This window comes from Lepidochelys kempii, chromosome 10, assembly GCF_965140285.1.
Source record: "Lepidochelys kempii isolate rLepKem1 chromosome 10, rLepKem1.hap1, whole genome shotgun sequence".
Classification (NCBI taxonomy): Eukaryota; Metazoa; Chordata; order Testudines; family Cheloniidae; genus Lepidochelys; species Lepidochelys kempii.
In genome coordinates this window covers 7,786,113-7,809,010 of record NC_136389.1, presented here as the reverse complement: position 1 = coordinate 7,809,010, position 22,898 = coordinate 7,786,113, and the positions used below count along the sequence as shown (strand labels likewise).

The following is a 22,898-nucleotide window of genomic DNA, read 5'->3' as shown; positions in this document are numbered from 1 at the left end:
AAGAAGAACTTGCAGTTTAAGTAAGCGACGTAAATCGAAGTCCCCACTCACCAACAGTACCTTACTCTCAGAGGTGTCTGTTACTCTCACACTGTGATACCGTCACTGCTGTAAATTGCTGAGCACGCTGCCTGTGTGGCAGAGACAGCAGCCATTGTGCCCTCGGAATTGCCGCAGCTTGTTACGGAGCACGTGCGTACGCTGTGCTCTCTCCAGTGGAAACTTTGCTTTGGTTCTTTCTTTCCTCTCATTTTCCTTAACATCTCTTAAAAGTCATTCAGACTGAAAATATAGAGCTGCTTTTTGTGTATGAAAAACATAACTCCAAAGACAACCGGACCTGCCAGGGATTGTACTCCCTGATGGCAACAGTGATTCTTTGTTAGAGCTGTTGTCCCTGACCCGTCTCCAATGTCTGGGGCACTGTCTCTTTAAAGCTTTAGTATGTAGTGTCAAAGCCAACTGAGAGTTCAGCTTATTAATGGATTCACTCCGTTAATATTCCAACAGTTTTTTTTCCCCACCAGCATGATTTAGAAAGGGGGAAGGGAGAAGAAAACCCAGTCGCGTTTCTGGGGAGGGAGCCATGTATGGCTCAGTGCTTTGGAGAAATGGACCCGGAATGGCTGATCGGTGCTACAAGGAAATACTGGGCCCGCTCTTTACCTTTCTGTCTATGTGTACTCTCTCTCTATGGCTTTCTCCTGCGGGGGTTCCCTGCATCAAAGCTTCTTCCAGTTCTTATGCTAATGAGGTGCATTAATGCTTAATGACTGTGAACAGGCTTGTTTAATTGCACCTATCTGAGCAGGAGGCACGTTGCTGTATAGAGGGAACAACCATGTAAGCAGCTGCATGCCCTCCTGGACAGTCTTAATTACATGTAAAACTGATGTGATCTAAACCACCAGGCTGGTGATTAGTTTAGTGAGGCAGGTGGTACTTTGCAATTCAGTGCCTCAGAAACTCAGAGAAAGTAAGATCAGATTCTTTCATAGGCTATGGAGGATAAGGCAAGCCCTGATCATCCTTGAATTTCCTGTTGGGTGGGGAAAAGCACAGCATAGTAGATTAATTTAATTAATTTATTGCCGTTAGTTTGCAAAGACATTATCCGCCAGTGTCTGTGCAGAATACTGAGCAGTCCCATTAATGCAATGCTATTTCCCTGTAAATCCTCTCCCCACAGTTACAGGAGGAATGAGCTGCAGTGGTCTCAGCTTTCTGCAGTGTTTTCTCGCGCCGTTTGAATACGGCTGATTGTCTGAACTACAAAGGGGCCCAGCGCTAATGCAAAGCCATCCCTGTTGGCAGAAGACCTAGATTAATGACTCCGCATGCCTTGCCTTGGCTGTAAACTGGATTTCCCTAAAGCAGCTCACAGAGCTGCTGTCTGCTACAGAATCTGGGCTTCTTGCAGATCTGCAATTGTTCAGCTGGCGAAAGCAGCAGAATCTGGGAGCACCTCCAAGTGCAAGGCTGTTAAGTAGGGGTGCACAGGTATGAAGTTACCTGTCATTGCAAGCCATCTGCTGCTAATTAATGCTACTCACTTTGTGCAATTATTTGTTTTGCTTTTATTCACCAGAGAAAAAAGCACTTTTGGAAACCTAGCACTTTTTTGTGCAGAGAACACATAGGGCCCAAACCCAGCAGTATTGCAGGGTCCATCCAAAAACTCCTAGCACAGTTTCTTCTTCTAGTCCCCCCGCTCCTCACGCACTCTTTCTCCCCACCCCCAAAAGGAGCCTTCCTCTCAATCCTACTCCCTGAACACTTCCTCCCACCCAGTTCGGCTTCCTGTTGGCCTCCCTGATCTCTCCCCCAGTGTCCCAAAACAGACTGTTCCCAACTCCTGACAGTCACTTCCTCCCAGTCTCCTAACCTATGGGCTCCTTTCACTTCCTCCCCAAGTTCTGTTCACTGAGCAGACTCTCCTTTCCACTTCTATCCCCAAGTCACTGCTGATTTTCCTCTCCTATCCCTCTCCCCATCTTCCAGCTTTAAGTATTTATTTTTAAAAAGCCGTTCCCGAGGCTCTTACGCTTTTTACACAAGTGAATATCACAGTCATGGGTGTAGATCAGGGCAGGATTTGATTCTTGGTTTCTTCCGGACTTGCTGCCCCGCTCAGACAGCTGAGCCCAGATCCCAAAGATCTAAAAATCTTGCCTTAATCCCTAAATTTGTGGGATTTGGCTTCTTTTACACATTTGTTTCTGTTGCATCAGGGTTTGGCCCAGAATTAGAGGTCTGTGTGTATAGTTGCCAGTTGTTTTTTCCTGCAGCAAGTAGGAGAATGCCCCCAGTAACTGACCAATCACTTTCTCCCAAACAGCTGATGCTGCTCTTGGCCAGCTCCCTTGCCTGAATTAACTTTGAGTGGTTTGATGCATTTCACCTCCTCTAGTTCACTTGCGTGATTGTCCACTGTAATACAAACGCACAGTGGCCAGACTATAAAAGTACGCGAGTCAGTAACAGGGAAAGCCACATGGGAGACCTGGATTCTCGAGGGAAGCAGCAGTACTCTCCTCAGCTTCTGGAGATGAGAGAGACTGTGGAAGAAGTGGGTTTTGCCTCCGGGGGGGCAAGGGGGAAGAGGGTTGTACTGACTCCTTCGGTACTGCCTACCAGCTGATTCATTTCCTGAGTGCAGACCAAGTGTTGCAGTTGTGGGAGATGAAACCTCAGTTTAAGGAGAAAAGCCATGGCAGGGCTGGCCAGATTCACTAGTTTTGCAGCCCCAAAGGGCTGTCTTGGATCCAAGAATCAGGTCCATACACGCAAGCTGAGTGTTTGTTTTTTAAATCCTTAATATTAAATGGCCCACCCTATAAGGTCCTGGGTGCAATCCCTCAACATTCCTGATGAAGACTTTGGATCAGCTAAAGAGGAGACTTTTCCCCCAGAAAATCCATCCCATTTTGTACACCAAGCCTGGACCTGCCAGGAAGAGAGACTATATGAGCAATAGCTGTGTGGATGCCCAAGCATTGCACACGTGATCAGTAAAGATCATAGTTACGTATCTCACTATCGAGGGTCAGGGCCTTGGTTTAAGTGACTGCCAGTAAGAAGGGATGTGATCGGCCCCAACTGTGCCTTTGCCTCTGGAGCCAATAGATATTGATGTCCGGTGGGTAACCCTGTCCCTTGCATGTGACTAGCACCAGGCAATAAAGACCGTTCTTTTCCCAGCTGTGTCACACCTTGTGAGCTGTAGCTCACGAAAGCTTATGCTCAAATAAATTGGTTAGTCTCTAAGGTGCCACAAGTCCTCCTTTTCTTTTTGCAAATACAGACTAACACGGCTGCTACTCCGAAACCTTTAGTGCAGTAACTAGGTTAATAGTCCCACTGTTACTACTGCTGTCAGTTGTTGCTGGGTGTGGTTTAGGCTGGGTTCCTAAGGCAGCAGTGCATTGACGATTATATGTTACCTTTGCAACAGAAGAAAGCTCTATTTTGATTTTAGGTTCTGAGAAAAGCAGGAGCATTTATAGAAAGATGCTTTAAGTGAGGGATCCACAATTTTACATCAGCTCTACAAATGCCCAACTTTTAGAGAGAGTCGGGACCAGCTCCCAGCGTTGGGGGACAATATTGGATGGGAGAGGAGCTCAGTCTGTCCAGATTGTGATTCAGCTGAGTATCACACTGGCAAAACAATCCTCCACGTGCTGAACCCTAGCCCAACTGAAATGTTTTCTTTGAGTTCCCCGTTTGCCAAGCACACTTCCTTTCTTTTGATTTTTGCCACCTACTTACAGCCTGATTGCAACAACAGAAGAAAAAAAAATTGCAGCATTCAGTAGAAGGCTTTCCTGTCTAATGACGTTAAATTTATTAACCAAAACTCCTGCTGCACCAGGGTGGGATCTAATAATATTCAGGCTATGGAGACATCAAGTAGAAAGAAGCTTAAAGCCCTTTTTATTTCACAGTAAAACTGTCAGTAAATAACTGGATTGTCTTGAGACTGAGAAAATGGGGATTTATCTTCCTGAACATGAAAAGTGTGCTTATTTTTTTTTATCAGCTTCGAAAAGCCCCAGCAACCTCGATTTTTCTTCCATACCATTCTCCACAGCTCCACCAAGCCCCAAAACCACACAAATCAAGAAGCAGACTCTAAAGATAGTTTTTAATTAAATTATTAAATTAATTCTTTTCCTTCCTTCCCTGTTTCTCCCTCGCCTCCCTCCTCCATTCGCTCTCTCCCTGTTTCCCCAGCTAATGACTTCTAAGCACTGTGGCATTTGAGCACTACCTGTCAGTAACACCACACTTCCATGCTGGTATTTAAATTGGGCACTGAGACACATAATTCCCTGCAGATGTTTCCCCATTTGATGATATTCTCGGAGGTAAATCTCCAATCGCTCCCTGTTTTCTTTAATAATGCTAATAGGCACAGATTAATTAAACTGTTATATTACTTCCTTCTTTCTACCAGCACCGGTTAGAAATCTTATTACCTGTTCCTCTCTGCTTGCCTTGTCCCCAAGGTGGTTAAATTCCAACCAGTTTCCCAGATTTCTCTGAGGCTGTAGCACAAGGTGAAACTACAAACATTGTCTCCAATGGGCCAGATTCTGCTTTCAGTTCTACCCTGGCAACCCTCTTGAACTTTCATAGAATCACACGGGTGTAACTGAGGGCAGAATTTAGCTCAGTCTGTCTGAAGAGGTTCTTTCTTGAAAGCAACAGCAGGTCTATTGTTGAGTCTAGATACCCTCTCTAAAGGACTGCAGCTGTAGGGAAGAGGAACTGTATACATCTATCAACTCCTTGAGGGCCCCACGATGTATTAGTTAAGATTGTGGGATAGCATGTCTGGGCTGTAGTGAAGGGTTCTTTTGAATGACACTCTGGACAGACGGTTGCACATCTGTAGCTCTCTGGTTAGGTTTTCCAGACAGTGGGAATGTGACAGTGTGTGGGAAAATTAGGGATAAAGGAGGCACACTAATGAATGCACGGGTGGATTTTGGTCAGATAGCTCAGTGGGGACTCGCGCGTTGACCAAAAAGACCAGACCACAATGCAGAGGCTTGTTTTCACACAAGGATTTGCGACGTCGTTTGAAATCCACTCAGGAGCTTCCTGCACTAATTACATTTATAATCATCATTATCCTAATATCCCCCATTCATCTAGTACTGTTTATTCACAAAGATCCCAAAACATTTCACAGACGAGGGGCAAAATCCTGAAGGCCTGGCCTGGTTTGTGCTCTGTGGGAGTTGTGACTGAGTGAGAACAGCAGAATACAGCCCTCTGTAGTTATAGGAATCGCTTCAGGACTGCGGCCACTTCTGGTTTAAAAGGCTTCAGTCTGTTCGCAGCAAACTGCACACTTTGGGGGTGGTGCATTTTAGCCAGTGAGACCTGGGTAGCCCTTAAACTTACAGAAAGTGTCATTTGGGATCATTAATGTCCATGCGGAGCCAGCAGGTTGTCAGCTTCAGGTCTCACTTGAAGGATTCAATGCGGAGAGACTCCATGGCTCTAACTTATGTCAGCCCATCCCGAGTGGCTATTGGCTGCACCACAGCCCAGAATCCCCTTAGCGCCATGTGCTATGGACCTGTCCCCTCCAAACCCCAGCTCCAGCGTGGCCCCTCCACCAGGGCTTACAAGGAGTGCAGCGTAGGGCTGTATACGGCTGCCCTGCACTGTACTAGTGCAGCAGGAATTTTCCTCTGGCTAGTTTCCTATATAGTCCCTGTTGGCTGCCAGAGTGGCATATGGAGACCAGAGCAGGGGACAGAACCTGCCCCTGTGTGTCTTCAGTGACAGTCTGCAATGAAAAGAATGCAAACAGCATGGTGCTTGGAAATGTAAAGGTGCTGTACACAGAAAACATAGCATAACAGCTGCATGACTAAATACGCCTCACCAGCGTCTGATCTTGTGCGGGGCTGTGTACTCGTAGGTCTCATCAACATCAATGGGAGTTAGGACTTGGCACCTTTTAGGATCAGGGCCGAAATCTGGGGGGAAATTGGTCCTTAATGTTCATATCTGAAAAGTGAAAACCTGATAGGGAAGTTCTCCTATGTTAATTTACCTGAGTTATTTACTATACTGATTACTGAAGATACTCTGATTAGTATAAGAAATATTTCTATACCTTCAGCCTGATTAAGCGATAGCTGCAAAATAAATATTTGTCTCATTATAGTTGTGTGATCACGCAATCAAAGACCCTATCGTTGTGGAAAGGGGAACGAGATAAAGCTGGTGTGGGAAAGGAGGGAATAGTGACAGACTGGCGGGGACTGAAGGGAGATAAAAGAATGGACATCGCTGGAGGGAAGGCTTAGTGGTCAAAGGCTTACAATTGCATACCTAGGAGAGCACGATTCTTCTCTCATTACAGTGGTGCTCACTGGAAATACCCTCCATTGACTTCAGTGGAGCTATCAGACACCTGGATTCCCAGGAATCATAGGTTGGAATCCCAGGAGGATCAACTGAACCCTTCCAACTTTTTGAAACAGATCAAGTGAGTTCCAGGAAGTTTATTGTGTGTGCAGGTCTTTCGGGTGATGCCTTAAAAAACCAAGTCCTTGTCTGTGCTGTGTGAGCATAAAAGAAGCCGTGGCACTAGGGGATTGTGCCAGATGTGTGTCCCTCATCTCTCTGGCCCGGATCCTTGGGTCTGGCCCACGAGGGCAAGGCAAAAGTGGTTTAAAATTCAGTCCTTAGAGTACGCCCAACCAGCCTTAGGGGCTGCTCTAATACACACTGGCTGGTAAGGACCCCTGGGACCATTACACAGCTGGTGATCACTGGTGCACAAGGCATTTTGTATGTGTCCCCTTTCATCCCAAGGCATGAAATAAGTTGTCTGAAAGAGATTTAAGAGTGATATCAGTGTGAACCACCCCAGTACATTGTTCTTTACCTATGATCTGTTAGGAGAGCTGGGGAATTGTATTATGGTTGTAGAAGCAGCTATGGGCAGAGGTTGCCTTATGAATTCATGAGGCCCGATGAAGATGGGCAACCCAAAAGTACAGGAACACGTCCCAGATACTGCATATAATTACACCTACTAACATCGTGTGCCATCAATGCGCCTTGAATAAATGTAAGCACTGTTAGACTGCAAAAGAGCTGAAGTAATTCTTCTATGGGCAGGGTATGGTGGGGAGGAGGTCTGTTGCTAAAGTGGGGCGGCTCTTTGCATGGTATTATATTTAGGTAATGCTAACGAATGGCTATATACCGGCTAGGTGCATATGCGTCAGCACTGTTCTCTGCTGGATGCCTGCTCACTATATGACAAGCACTGCCGTCTAATGGCCTGCAGAAGCTTTAAGACCTGCCACTACATCTAACACAGATTCTTTTTTAGCTGAAGCAGCAGCAGGCTAAAGGTTTTGAAGATCTAGCCTGGATCCGGCACATTTGCAGATTAGCTGGTGTCTGTAGTGGCCAGTGTTTTTACTCGCAATTTCATTGCACTGGTATAGAAAGCACAATAGGATCTATGTTATTCCTGCATTGTTTTGTGTCCCGCCATCGATCATCACATTAAAAATGACTCAGGGGTTGAGTCTGATGCCCCTGTCTGAGCGTCAGTAATAAAAGCACTCGGGAATTTAACCACCCGGTCTTCCGTGTGACGCTCCCGCTGCATCAAAGACCAGCTGCTCTGCATGAGACTTCCAGAGAGCGAGAGAGACTGAATGGCAGCCTTTACATCTTTGTTGCCATGAAGCATAACCTGGGTTCAGTTCCTAGTTTCACTCTCTTGCTCCCTGAGGCAGCAGATGCTAGAAGAGTTGTGGAGGCAACCTGCTTAGCCCTAGCCCGAGGGGTTGGGGAGAGAGAGTGCACTTGTCATTCCTCTGGCGTGTGGCATGGATGGGTCCTAAAGGGATTCCCATTCCGTCCTCCATCTGGAGGCAGGGAAGTGGAAAGCATAGCCGGGTGGGAATATTCCTAATACTCACGACAGGGTTCTCAAGTGTTTTCACAGAGTGGACCTCATTTTACTAGAGGAAGGGACTTTTTTTGGACACCTCGCCTTCTTTTCAGTATGACATGGACACCTCCTCCCTCATTTACAATCCTCTGAACAACCTCCCCTCCCAATGATCCCAGGGGCAATAACAGCAATTGCTTACATGGAAAAATAATATATGTCAGGAAAGTATGTCGTCGTCATCTTTAACTGTTCAGCTGGTGGCTCTGGTCCCTTAAGGTGGTTCCTGTTTTCTCTCCTCCTTGTTTTTATGTAGAGGCGACTTCTAGGCCAGGTCCACACTAGGAAATTAGGTTGGTTATAACTATGTTGCTCGGGGGTGTGAAAAATCCACCACCCTGAGCAACACAGTTAAATCAACCTCCCCCCTCCCCGGTGTAGACAGCGCTAAGTTGATGGGAGAATTCTCCTGTCGACATAGCTACTGCCTCTTGGGGAGGTGGATTACCTACACCGATGGGAGAAACCCTCTTGTCGGGGTAGGTAGTGTCTTCACTAAGGCGCTGCGGGGCGCAGCTGGAGTATTTTAAGTGTAGACCTGCCCCTAGTGGAGGCTGCAATGCTGGCTGCTCTTCTTTTGTTTCCAAAAGCTTCTATAGATACCAAGGCTCTTCTTTGCAAGGAAGAGCCTGAAGGCTCAAAGAACCAACTGGAAGGTTAGGCAGTGAAATCAGCTCTCCACAGGTTCATGGCTAACTGTTCTGTGGACCACTTTCTGAGAACTGCTGACTTGGCCTAACCATCCATCCATCCCATACATATTACAACGGTATCTGAGCACTTATCTAAGGCTTTACAAACATTAACTAATAGCGATAAAGACATGGGCATAACTCACTAGGACTGTTTTTAGAAACAAAAGGAATTGCGTGGTATAATAGGGTGGCTGAGTGGGGCTCAGATGAATTGCAGGGCTCAAATCCCTTCAAATGCCCCCCCTGTCCTCTCCCCATAGTGATTTTCCTTGGGTTAATAGTAAGCAAGAGAATCCGTTATGGCAGTTTAACTGCCACTCTACAAACCTTCCCTGCTCCCCCGTTCCCTCTCCTATGTGCAAGGAGGTTTATTTGCATAATACAATTGTTGTCAGAGGCTGATTTGCATAAAAGACGTGAAGGAAAGACCACCAAGAGGCTGGGCCAATAAGAAGCCTTTTAGGGGATTCTTAAGAGAGCACCAAAGCAGAAGTTGGTAGTGCCTCGTCTGGGTGCAGTACTGGTTACCCCATCTTCATAAGGGTATGGCAGAATTAGAAGGTGTTCAGAGAAGGATTAGGGACATGGAAAAACTCTCCTCTGAAGAGAGATTGAAAAGGCTGGGATTGTTTGTTGTTAATCATTATTGAGGTTGCAAAGTCTAGCGCTCAAAAGTAAGGAAATACCAGTATTCAGGTTGTTTGTGCAATCTTAATTCAGCCCCTTTATGGGTATGCAGTATGAATCGGTCTTCAATTATGTGATAACCTACTATTTTTTCCACAAGACCCCTGCCACATTCGGTGCACAGAATGGACAGTGCTCACTTAATAAGCAGCTGATCAATACTTAGTTTTCTCCTTATTGTTCAGTGTCTGGCCCCAGGCCTTAGCTGCTGCATGCTGTCCAAACCCAGCTCTGAAGACAGCATTATTCATTTCCTCATGGGCTTTTCTCTGGCGCTCATCACTGTAGTATCTGATTGCGTTGCAGACGTTAGTGGATTTATCTTCACAATATCCCTGTGTGTGGGGATGGTATTATCCCCATTTTACAGCTGGAGAATTGAGGCACAGAGAGATTAAGGTAAACAATTTCCACTAACTTTGGGTGCCCAATTTGAGACACTTCAGCCCTGGTTTTTCAGAGTCCTTAGCTCTGTGTGTTCAAAGCCCAGCTCCCAGTGACTTCAGTCGCGGTTGTTATCGCACAGTACATCTTTCAAATCAGACCCCAGGGTATCAAGTTGGGCACCCAGAAAATGAAGCACACACAACCAGTGACCACCTCTGAAAAGTTTGGTTTAAGGGACTTGTCCAGAATCACAAATTCTGTGGCAGAGGCAGGGATAGAATCCAGTTCTCCAAGACAGCTTTCAACCGCCTTAACCGTGAGATCCTCCTTTCTCTTCCTGCAGTCCCCTGCCTGGGTCTTTTACAGACCTTTTCACTTCGGCAGCAAATAAATCAGGATTCAACGGACAACAGCCTCCTTCATTACACAGCCCTGACTCATCCCCAGGGCAGATCCGTCCTGGGCATTGAATGAAGAAGTCCTCTGGAAAAAATAATATATGATCAAAGATGGTGCATGCTTATAAGGGTGCCAAATTAAGGTTGCAAAGGCACCCTTAATTTTGGCATTTCCTAACTTTTGAGTTTTTGACTTTGCAACCCTAATAATGTTCATTTAATGTTTGTGTGTGTGTAATTTCCTAGGCTTTAAAAAAAGCAAACTGGGGAAAAAGACAGAAATCCAAGCATGTGGCATCATATTGACACCCACATGGGTCATCAGCAGGGTTGGAACCTTTAGATCCACCACACAGACCTTTGCAACTTGTGCTGCTGGAGTAACTTTTCGCAGTAGTAGGTTGTCATCTTCTACGTTGGACCTTCACTAGAAGGGGATAAGGCACACCCTTTGCCAGTGAATTTAACAGATATTTACTGACAGCAGAGGAATGGTGAGACTCAGGCGGAGAGCGTGCTAATGCGCACAGACTTCTCTGCCTGTTTCCCCCAAGCTTGACCTGTTCTGCTCCACCCACTCCCAACCTGTCCTTGTCCCAGTCCTGTCACTTCCCCACCCTTGGCCCAGTTCCATTCTCCTAGCCTGCCTATCCCAGTCCCAGTCTCCGTGCACAGCCAGTCCTCAGATTCACTCCGAGTCCTAATCTCTCTCTGGCAGGCCCAGTCCCTCCCCCTCCCCACATCCAGTTCCTGCCACATCTCGTCCCTAGTCAGCCCCGGTCTCCTCCTCTTGGCTCCTTGTCAGATTTGTCTCTGGCCTCCCACCCCCACCGGATCCCAGCCCTAGTCTTTCTCCCCAGGCTCCTTATCCCCTCTTAATCTCCCTGGTCCTCCCTCTCCAGTTCCTTATCCCGGTTTTCCCGCTCCCTGGCTCCTTTTCCCATCTCTCTGTCCAGCCAGTCCCAGTTCTCTTGCTGCATGTTCTTGTCAGATCTGCCTCCCCTCCTTTATGCCTGTCCCTGGTTCTTCCTCCCAGTCACCTTGCTTAGCAAGTTCCAGTCTCCGCCCCATCCCCCAAGCTCCTCGTCCAATCTGAGTGTTTCCCCCATAGCCAACAGGTCCCCTTGCTCATTTCCCTCGCCAGTTCCACTCCCAGTCTCCCCACACCATGGCTCTCCGTCCCAGTCTCCTTTCTTAGCCTCCTCTCCCCTCCAACTCCCAGTCCCAATCTCCATGTGCCACCCATCCCACTTTCACTCCCCCTCCAGTCCTAGTCTCAGCAGACTCCTTGTCCCAATCTACTCCTTTCCCTCCCCTTGTTCTGGCGTCTGGCCACTCTGAATCCTCTTCTACTCTGCCCAGGTGCCAGCACATGGTGGGAGGGAGGATCACTGAGAGCACAGGACAGACAGGCTCCCTGCTCTCAGTTCTGTTGCACAGTCCCACCCCAGCTGGGATCAGCCATTACAGGCAAAACCCGGCTTTGCTCCTGTCACCCTGGGCTGGAACATGCTTAGTTGTGGGGATGGCAGATGTGGGGTTAGACTAGACAACCCTTGTGGTCCCTTCTAACCCTATGATTCTGTGTGTAACCCACAGGCATTATACTGCAGCATTTGATTTCTTTGACCCCGAGAAAGGGAGCGAAGCAGTGGGCACGGATTTTTGCTGGAATACTCTGTGTCTCTGTGCACGTGCAGCGTGCAGGGGAGGGCAACTTGCCTAGAGAGGCCCAGCGATTCCCAGAGCTAGGGTGCAGCTGTCAGTAGACGTACTCAGTACCTGTTTCCGATGCTGTATAAAAAGTTTTCATTTCGGACATGCAGGCTTCCAGGCCCCACATACATTCGCCATCTGAGAGCAGAGCCTATTAGAGCTCGGGGACAAGGTTATAAATGTCAGCGTTAATTAAAGACAGCCCTGTGGACTCAGCTGCTGATGGAGGCGGTGCCAAGAGATGTCTGTTGCAGGGGGGGACAATACCTGTATCATTTGGATCCAGGTGAGTGCTATTCCAGATCTACTTACTAGGGAAAGCTTCCATTTAGACAGTGTGTGGCCTAGCGTGATGTGTTTGTAGACGGAGAGCTGGGAAGGGAGCGTTTTTCACTCCTCAAGGCTACAGAGCCTAAAGAATGTGCATTTAACGGCTTTAAACTAGGATTTTGTCCAAGTTAAAGAGAGAACAGGGTAGAGCTCCATGAGGTGAAGGTATGTAAAGTCTTACCTGACTTAGCTGGGCTTATGGGGAAAAGATAGTGGCCCTTCGAGTGAAAGCCTTATAGAAATCCAGGGATGGATACTTTATATGCCGATCCCACTTGGGCTCAGCAGAGAAGGAAACCAGTCAGCTACTAACCCAAGGGCTGCAAAGATCCCCAGACTTCTGTTTGCTGCCGAGACTCTGAAATGTTGGGAGGAGAACACAGATGCTGCCGTTATTCTCAAGCACTGAAGAATCCAGGTCACACACGACCTGTTACGGCCACACTACAGAGACCGAGCATTCATCTCTGAGAGAAGATGACAGGGGAGAGTGTGTACTAAAGTACAGAAGCGTAACTGTTCAGTCGAAACCTGGCATTTAAATATATGTAACAGCAGCAAAGTAGGGAAACCTGGAGAAGAACCAGTAGATTTACTGCCTAATAGCTTATGTTTAAAAAGTATTCCGAAATAGGCCAAATGCCATTAACCGTGTTTTTGTGTGTAGTGAATGATTGTTTACTAACAAATCATATGTGGTACGAAGACATTCAACTGGCTAGAGCAGCTGCATTCGGGGTTTTGCATAAATAGCCCCGAGGTTTAGCTGTGGGTAATGCTTTCTGAAAAGTCCTGAAAAGAGAGAGCTCTGGCCTGTGGTTCAGCAAAGGATTAGGATTGAGGTGCAAGGAAAAAGGGTGAATGTAATAGAGTTAAACTTATTCCTTCAGCACCCCCCTCCTCCCCCCGTCCCTGTGGGGATGGCAGACTCAGTCTGGTCAGCCGTAGGATCTGTGAGGGGATGGACCATACTCAGCCATTTTCTTGAGCCATTTTCACTGCTACAGTTGAATTATCAAAAAGAACAGGAGGACTTGTGGCACCTTAGAGACTAACCAATTTATTTGAGCATGAGCTTTCGTGAGCTACAGCTCACTTCATCGGATGCAACAGTTGAATTATCCTCTACCTAGCATGTGCAAACTGTGATGTATTTTTCTCCTCAAAGGCTTATAACTTGGCCACAAAAACTTGGGTGGATTTTCCCAGGGACAACAAAAGGCACAACCTTGACACAAAGTCCCTGCTCCAAAGCATGGGAGTGCTACAGCTGTTCAAAGAAAAGGCCACCCCAATTTTTTTTTATATGCACAAAACCTATTTTTTCCTGCCCTTGTTCTTGGAAATGGCTGAACTGTTTTGGCTGAAATTTTCCAAAAATAATTCACCCTAAGGCAGACATCTGACCTTGAAAATTTCAATCCGGATGGTTACAGTTTGGCAAAGTTATGCACAACTGAAGTCCAGGTCTTAAAATGTGAAGTGTTGGGCAACTTTAATAATAGACAGCACTACCGGTCTTACCTGTAATAATGAAGGTCTAGAGAAGGTGGCTCAAGAGTTACTGTTCTCCCTGTCTCATACCACAAGAACAAGGGGACAGTCAATGAAATAAACAGGTGGCAACATTCAAAACCGACAAAAGGAAATACTTTTTTGTACAATGTGCAATTAAACAGTGGCACTCACAGGAAATAGCTGAGGCCAAGAACCTAGCAGGGGTCAAAGAAGGATCAGATATTTACATGGATAACAAAAATATCCAGAATTATAATAGTGCTAACAAAAACTTTGGAAGGGATATAAAATCTCATGCTTTAGGGTTCAAGTCAATCTCAAACTGAATGGGATTAAGATATGACATTCAAGGAGGATGATTATCCTACATCTGCCTAGCGCATGGGGTTTGTGAACCTTCCTCTGAGTATCAGGTGCTGGAAATATTGGAGACAGGATATGGGGCTAGAAGGACCTCAGGTCTGATCCCATGTGGCAATTCAGATGTTCCTAGGAGTGGCCAAGTTCAAAGGGACCCAATGGGAGGAGCGCTGTTTGAGCATGGTTTTGTGGAAATGGGTTCCATGCTGCCCCTAGGATAAGGGCACAACCCCAACTTTGTAGGGGAGAGGGGAACCCGCAAGAAGCAGCTGTGGAAAGCAGTCTCGGAGATAGGCCATGGAAGGGGCAGCACAAAGCTGTATAAGAACAGCAGGAAGTCGCTTTGGAGGGAGCCACAGATGGAGCTGAGCCCTAGCTGGAGTGAAGAGGACATGACTGACATCTGGGCCTCTTCTCTCTTGATTTCTGAGGCAGAGGCTCAGCCAGGGGCCAGTCCCAGGAGACTGGGACAGAGCAGAATGAGGGAACAAAAGTGACAGACACAAAAGCAAAGTTCTTATTCCCACAGCAGGCCAGCCCTTGTTTAGAACTCACCGAGGGCTCCCTATCTCAGCTGCCTCTCACCTGAGAGAGGTGAGCAGGGCTTTGCACTGGGGGGAAGTCACCTGGGACAGTATGTAAGCCATACCTAGGCTTCAGAGCCTAAGCCGCAACTTCAGAGTCTGTCATCCTGGGCTGGGAGGCTCGCTCCAAAATGCTGTGTAGACGTACCCTACAGGACTGAGGCTCAGGCTGCCATTGGGCTCTCACTGTACAAAAAGAAAGGTTTGTGGTTTAGGTCACAGGGTCTCCTTGGCCGCCCAGAGTAAGAGTCTTAGATCTGGTTTTCCTGTTTTAAACCCCTCCTCCTTATATACCTGCTGGGACATCTGCTCCTCATATAGGGGCTCAAGCCTCCGATGTGGGGAATGGCTCACAGCTGCCCTTCCCTGAGTAGTGATGATAATACCTAGCTCTTGTGTGGCGCTGTTCATCAGCAGATCTCAAAGGTCTTTACAAAGGGAGGCAAACACCATTGCAAGGCTTTAATGTCTCAGGGTGGAAGAGAAGCCGTCCCTTCCTCAAACTTTTTTTTGCCATACCTATACTATCCCTTTCATGATTGCAGCCCATAGATACGTAATATACAGAATCAGCCCAGCCTAATATTTATCCCAGAGGCACAAATCTCTGAAAATAATGCGTAATCATTCGTCAGGTCCTGACACCAGCCTTCACCGCCGCATCACAAAGCTCCTGCCGCAGCGTGTGTCAGATCATGCCTCCCAGCTAAAAGCTGCTGCACAGGCCCCTTTTGTACCAGAATATGGAGCCTTGAAAATGTGAAAGAAACAAAAAAAAAGTAGGACACCACACAAAGCTGACCCACTGGGGACTCAGAAAAACCACAAGGAAGAGGGCTCGACACGCAAAAATTGTTTTGTTATCAAAGCATTGTTGTTCCATTTTTGAATCAGTTTGACTGGTATGGTAAAACTGCCCATGTGGAGACAGAGGGGAAGAAGGGAATGAGGCAGGCTGACTACCCAGTAGATGGCTTTATAGGATGCTACTTGCGTGATGCAACCTCAGCGCACTCCTTCATTGGACGGGGTGGGGCTCCGGATGCTGATAACCGTCGACTCGTGGAGGAAGGAAGGGTGGAAGACTAGACATCCCTTCTGAAAATCAGCAACAGGGCCAGCTGCTTTCCTTGCATGATGTGACACTCAATGACCATTAGTGGCATTGCAATCTTGCTGGAGACTGCGGTGAGTTCTGTTCCCAGATTTGCCACTCGCTCTTGGTGTGGTCTTGAACCAAGACGCTTACCCTATCTGTGCCTGTGTCCCATCATCCCCACTGCAGGGTGTGTTCACAGGGACTAGGGTGCCACACTCTTCGGGGCTGGGGAAGGTACAATTGGAAACAACATTCATGGTCTCCCCCGGCCGCTCTAGGAGGATCCACTGTGATCCCCAAATTCTCAACTACAACGAAAGGCCTTGCATCAGACTGACCTTTCTTCCATCCCCTCATCTCCTCTCTTGGGTGGGTCTAGCCCGCTCCTGCCCCCGCTGGCCAGGTGGTCAGGAATGACTGCTCTACCAATCCAGCGAAGGGGTGAGATTGGGCCCAGCCCTAGATTACCATAAAATGGCAGCATTTACTCGCTGTACCAATGTTTGTTTGGCCAGATTTTACTATGCCTAAATAAGGAGAATCAACCAGGGAAACGTGAGATTTGAAATGGGATCATTTTCATGAAGTTAGGATTGTCCTGTTTTCATCAATGCTTAGAGCCTGCTCTTGCTCCCACAGCAGTGGGTCGACATTTTGCAGCCGACGTCCAGGAGAGCAGGATTTGGCCCTGAGTGAGGATTTTGAGTGAAATCCAGTGTGTGTTTGGAGTAGGGAGCCTCGGGCAGTAACATTGGTTTTTGGTGTAAAGGTGAAGGATACAGCTAAGGGGTGGAGAGAGGTAATATCCAGGGAATCTCCGGTGTCCCAGAATGCAACGTCTAGGAGAAAGCCTTAGGACCTACGCTTTGCAGTTGGCCTAGCTCCTCGTTGACGTTGGAAATGAGTGAGGGAAATTCTATGCTTGAATGCCTGGGGCCTCTTAGCTACAGCACAAGCTAAACATGAGATGGTTTATGCTAGCAGACTCTGCTGCCACTGTAGCTGTCTGCTCTCGCTGCAGATGTCTCACCGACAACTCCTGCTCTCTCTGCTGCCTTCCCTGCCTGACCTGAAAACTCCCTGATGGGGCTTGCTCCTGCTGCTGCCTTCTGTCTTTTGAGGGACCCAGTCCTGTCCACTGTGTCTGAATTCCTGATTACTTGCTAATTGCTTGACACACTCGGCTTGCAATGCAAGAGACAGGCCCCCGTGTCATCCTCTGCGGTTTTGCTAGGAGAGTGTAGGAACCTCATCTTGCCCTGACTCGAAATGGATGAAAAAGGATGGTATTTGATAGGATTAATGCAAAGCCTTCAACTCCGTTTTCTGTCTCCGCGTCTGCTGCTGCTGGAGTGCCCTTTGCACGTTGTTTTTATCAGGGCTCTTTTCTTTAGAGATGCCGTCGTGGAAGAACACCATGGCCTTGGTCATGCATGGCCCTTATAAGTGGAGGATGCCTGCGGGGACTGGGCTAAGCACTAGGCATAAATCTCCAGTGCTCTGCAAGCCCGCTCCTCTGCTCGGCGACGGGTGAAGATGGGGTGGGGTGCGGGCAGACAGCGGGTATGTCAGAGGGGGCTTGCGATCAGGCTTAAAGTTTATGAAGCACTGAAGTGCCAGGGCCTCCAGCCACAATGCCCGGCAGCCGCGCTCTGGCATCTAGACCTGCCTAACCTCCAGCTCTTGTGGGTTCCTTTCCCTGTTCCCCCTGCTGCGACTCTGGCTCTTGACTGGGTGCCAGGGCGGGTGCCACCAGTGGCTGAAACTCCCTTTCCTCCTTCCCCTGCCAGTCAGCCAGGGAGACCCCTGCCCTGAGGTCCCACCAGAGAAGCAGAGATGGGGCAAGGGAGCACTAGCAGCCTGCAGCATAAGCAGAGAGGGAGGGTAGGAAAGAAAGCTGCCAGCCTAGCGGGTGTGTGAGGGGTTGGGGTGAGTGGAGGAGGACAAGGAGCACCGGTGGGCGGAAGGGGAGAACTCGGGGTAGGACTGAAGGAGTGCAAGGAGACAGGTGTATTGACCAAACGGAGCGGGAATAATGGCAGAGGGAGGATGGAGAATTCACGGCATATTGGTAGGAAGCGGATTCATTTGTGTGTGGGTCACTGGTGGCACTGGGGTGCCCATTTGGGGATTTTACACTTGCATATGTAAATTTATTCAAAATTTATTCTGGGTTTTGGCTGAGCCAGGGCAGGCAGGCCTGCTGACAGCTGATCAGCTCCAGCCGCTGCTGCTGCTCCCATTCCCTCCTATACCAGGGCCTGCTGCTGAGTGGTCAGCCAGGATCTCCTCCCTCTGCACCCTCACCTGCAGGTTCCTCCTCTTCAGTGCAGGGAGCCGAAGGGGGGTGGGGGGCTGAAACTGGAGAGCGGAGGCAGCAGATTTCTTCATGCTGCCGGATAAATGGGACTTAAATGGGAGAGTGCCTGCGGAGGTGCGTGGCCAGGTGTGTGATCATCGGCATGTGCACAGCTGGATATGTTACTGAGTGGGTGCACTGTGGCACATGCATGCATGAATTCCCACACTGATGCATGATCGTGGGAACGCAAGAATATGCCTGTAGAATGGAGGCTGTCTTGGGGGCCTGTCCAATGATTATTATGCACTTCCCTTTATAGCCCCCTGCCTGTTATCAGGCAAGAGTAGCTAGGCTGCTACAGAGCAGCAATTTCACCAAAGCAGGATCTGGTGCCCCGTGTTCACTGCCCTGCTCATCCCTGTTTGCCTTCTGCTCAGAGGTGCATATTTGTGTCCCCTGCGGTGTGCAGGATCGAGCCTGAATAGAGCCCTGCTTAGCGGCCTGCACTTGTGCAATATAGAAGTTGCACGGCTGAGTGTGTAATATCTTGTATTTACGTAGTGCCGTTCAACCCACAAGGTCCTACAGCATTTTACAGCTTATGTATATGGGTCACTGCATCCGTCACTGAAATACAGCCAACTCTGGGGTGAAGTGTGGCCCCAAGGGGAGGAAGGGCGGAATGACACTGCATGCAATTGGCAATGCAGGGTGAATTTAAGTGGGTAGAATGTACATACTTGAATTGGAACGTAGCCACAACTTGAGGTTAACACTCCTCGTCTTAGGAAAATTGTCATCGGATCTTTGATAACAAGGTCCTTGGGCCTTCCAGAAGGCAGCAGCTCGTACAACTGATTCGCTGTATCCTCAGAGGGCAGAGAGCCACCCGCTGTATGGAAACACTAGACCCACTTCCTGCACCAACCTCCCATCCAAGGACTGAGGCCATTTAACGTGTGAGATCTGACAGGAGCACAGTGTCAGGTGAATTGGGCTCCAGGCAAATCTTAAAGTAGGTGTGGTGGAATTAAGACGCTGATAAGAGTCATCATGTTGTCACAGCCACTCCTATCACATTTCATTGACCGTGACATGTTTTTGAAGTTTATACATGTCAAGCCAGGGTAGGGCCCCTGATAGAGCTTCTTCTGCACCAGAAGAAAGAGACAAGAATGGAGGGAGTATGGGCTCGTGGCTAGAGCTGGGAAACGGAGACAGCTGGGTTCTAGTCCTAGATTTGCAACTGACCTGTGCTGTGTGATCTTGGGCAAATCTTTGCACTTCAGTTTTTCCTTTCTAAAAATGGGGTCAGAATTATTGAGCTACCCCTCTGGGGGGTTGTGAGATGTAATAAACCTTTCTAAGAATGATGAGCCCCTGGATTAAAAGGTGTTACATAAGCACAAAGTGGATTAATCTGCAGTAACTTCGCACACAAGTATTGTGGCTGGACACCAGTGTGAAGGCACCTGGAGAAGGCTGGGGTGGTTGGGAGAAGGGGATTCAGCAGGGATTACTCGGGTTCAGACGCTGATCAGGTAGACGACTGTACCTAGAGGGGTTGTGTGGCTTCCTTTGCTTCCAGGCTGTTACCAGTTATGCTCTGTGAATCAGCATTTCTGCAAACAAACTGATACACCCATAATGGCAAGACTGTGCCAGAGTGAGGTAAATGGGGTGTAACATGGGGGCACCTTGATAATGAGGGGCAGTTTGTGAGTTGTGGGGGGATGGTATGATGCTGCGAATTTGAAAGCTGTTCCTCACAGCTTTTCCTCGTTAACAAGGTACGCCCCTCATGGTTGGCTCCAAGGTAAACAAGCTTTATATGACATACCTCCCTTTCCCTCTCCTCCTTTTCCCTCTTTGAGCGTTGTGAGAATATGACAATCTGGCACCAAGAGGAGAAATAAACACTCTGTGATCAGCTCAGGCTCCCGTACCGAAATGTGAGGAGATCTGGTTACAGTGAGGGGGTTAGAACAAAAGAGATTTCCTTCTAGAATCAATTCCTCTCCATTTTGTAGGGAGAAGTGAAGGAAAACAACAATTGCCTCTCTCTGCCCCTGATGAAAGCTGCTGGTTTTGTGGAAGCAGCAGCCCTCAAGCCTGCACAGCGCCAGCTGCATCGCCTCAGAAGGACTCAAGCATCTTGCAAAACCATTTATATTCTGAGGCGGGCTGAGAACGGAGGGTGATCGTCCCAGGAGGGGTCCAGAAATAGAAGCTGTAGGACAGGTTTTGTTCTGGTTTGAAATCAACAACAACAAAAGGAGGTAGCTGAGTACTAGTTTCAATCCCTTACTCTGCTGGGGCTTGATCCTGTGAGGTGCTGAGTGATCTTTACACCCAGCCGGAGGTGGGCGTTCAATGCCTCTGAAGATCAGTCCCTATACAAACGAGATTTAGTGACGGTGCCTTCTACCATGCATTAAAAGCAAACCAGCTAGAAAATCCTAACCCCTTAAAAGCACTTTCCATGAAAGGACAGCTGTACCAACATCCCATGAACGGATTTCCCTTTAACAGTAAGCCACATGTGCGATGCCCCAAATTCACGTTTCACACGTGGAGCTGACCCGGCTTGTGAAATGAACGTGCTCCCTTGTGGTGGTTCTCTTTTTATTTTTGTTTTTATAAATTCAGACTCTTGTGATCCACACAAACATGAGGCCGCTACAGTACATACGAAATATGGACACGTATCCCACTGCAATGTAACGAGGGTCAAACTTAGAGAACATATAAACCTTGGCTACAATTAGCTTTTGCGGGATCACTACCTGGATGGCCCAAGTTGGTGACAGAGAGAAGGCACAAAGGTAGCAGCAAATTTCCCTAAGTCACCTGGGGAATGTACATCGTTTCTATTTTCAATCTAGAAATCCAACAGACGGAGGTTTTATAATTAGCTGGAAATGGAAAATGTTGGTCCTTTCATTGCTAAGCTTTATGATGACCCTCCGTTCCCAAATGAAGATACTGAACCCAGACATTCAATGGGACACGAGTGCAACTTCAGCATTAAAACTCATGAGAAATGAGTTAGACAGAGCTGTCCTCTGGGTTTTCTGCCCTTCTGTGTACCGAATCTTGCTTTGAAAAGCAAGCCCCCACCCTCCTGTGACTAAAATCTGTAGAAGTCCTCAGAGCTTTTCCCAGCACTATGTGGAAGTTTACCATGTGCTGAGAAATGCTGAAATCCATTATCCATATATGCACTGGATATGTGAAGTTGATATGGGGCTTATCAACTTTTGGTGGAAAGAACTTGGTAGGTGTACATAGTGTCATTTCCGAACCTGCTTTGCTAAAGACTGGATTCATGAAGGGAGGACAGGGGTCATAGCGGTTTTTCTTTTTCTTTTTCTTTCTTTTATTTCCCCCAAACGTTAACCAAAAAACTGGCATTCTGGTTTCTTATTTATTTAAAATGTTAACAAATAGTTTCAGTGCTAGCTGCCAAACTTCTAGGAACCTGCACCCATGTAAATAACAGCACAATTAGAACTTGTTTTCCTATCTAGGCCTTCATCTCATCTGACCATGATTTCTGGAGGTCCCCCTTCCATAACCTCTCTAGATCTCAGAACTTCAGACTCCATTGTGTGCATAATGCTGTTTCTTGCCATCTCACGTGCAGCAAAAGTCATGACTGTTATCATACCTATTCTCAAATGCCTCTACCGGGACTCTGTTCAGTTGACAATCAGGTTCAAAATTGCCTCCCCAGAAAATTAACCTGGCCCAAGGACCAGAATGGGCAATATTCAGTGCTGCACCAGTGACACAGTGACAGGTTTAAGGCTGTACACATTTGGAAAGGTCTGAAGCCATTTTCTTGGTGTCCACCACAGCTCCAAATCAGGGCCTTACTCATACACTGCAATGCAACTCTTAATGTACATCACGCCGTTGCTTTGGGGAGTAATTCGTGCTGTGCGGTAGAGATCGCAATCGGCAAAAGGCTTTGGGAGGGGTAAGATACACTGATGTTCCCAGCTCCTCTTGGGCCATGTCTACACTACGAAAGTACTCCGATTTTACAGAAGTCAATTTTTGGGAACAGACTGTATAAAGTCGAGTGCATGCGTCCACACTAAGCACATTATTTCGGCGGTGTGTGTCCACAGTACCGTGGCAAGCGTCGACATTCCAAGTGGTGCACTGTGGGTAACTATCCCACAGTTCCCGCAGTCCCCGCTGCCCTCTGGAATTGTGGGCTGAGCTCCCAACACCTGATGGGGCCAGAAATTTGTCGCGGGTGGTTATGGGTAAATGTCATCAGTCAACCCTCCCTCCCTCCGTGAAAGCAACAGCAGACAGTCATTTCGCGCCCTTTTCCCTGGATTGCCCGAGCAGATGCCATAGCATGGCAAGCATGGAGCCCGTTCAGCTCACCGCAGCAGTTATGACCGTTGTAAACACCTCGCACATTATCATGCGGTTTATGCAGAACCAGCACCTGAAAAACCAGGCGAGGAGGTGACGGCAGCGCGGTGATGAGGACATGAACACAGATTTCTCTAAAACTGCCGTCCCCAGCAATTTGGAGATCATGGTGTTACTGGGGCAGGCTCATGCTGTGGAACGCTGATTCTGGGCCCGGGAAACAAGCACAGAGTGGTGGGACCGCATAGTGTTGCAGGTTTGGGACGATTCCCAGTGGCTCCGAAACTTTTGCATGCATAAGGGCACTTTCATAGAACTTTGTGATTTGCTTTTCCCTGCCCTGAAGTGCAAGAATGCCAAGATGAGAGCAGCCCTCACAGTTCACAAGTGAGTAGCGATAGCCCTGTGGAAGCTTGCAATGGCAG

General features: G+C 47.9%; 1 protein-coding gene across 3 annotated transcripts in view; it reads left to right on the top strand.

Annotated features, from left to right (window-relative positions):
• RAI1 (retinoic acid induced 1) overlaps positions 1 to 22,898 on the top strand; it is a 133,776-nt gene that overhangs the window by 17,532 nt on the left and 93,346 nt on the right. Inside the window, exon 1 of one of the 3 annotated variants that reach the window (XM_073361838.2) lies at positions 12,040 to 12,171. The exons of the other annotated variants lie outside the window; for them this stretch is intronic. The gene's annotated coding sequence lies outside the window, so the exon portion shown is untranslated. Of the gene's footprint in view, positions 1 to 12,039; positions 12,172 to 22,898 lie in introns of those variants that run through there. 3 annotated transcript variants of the gene reach the window in all.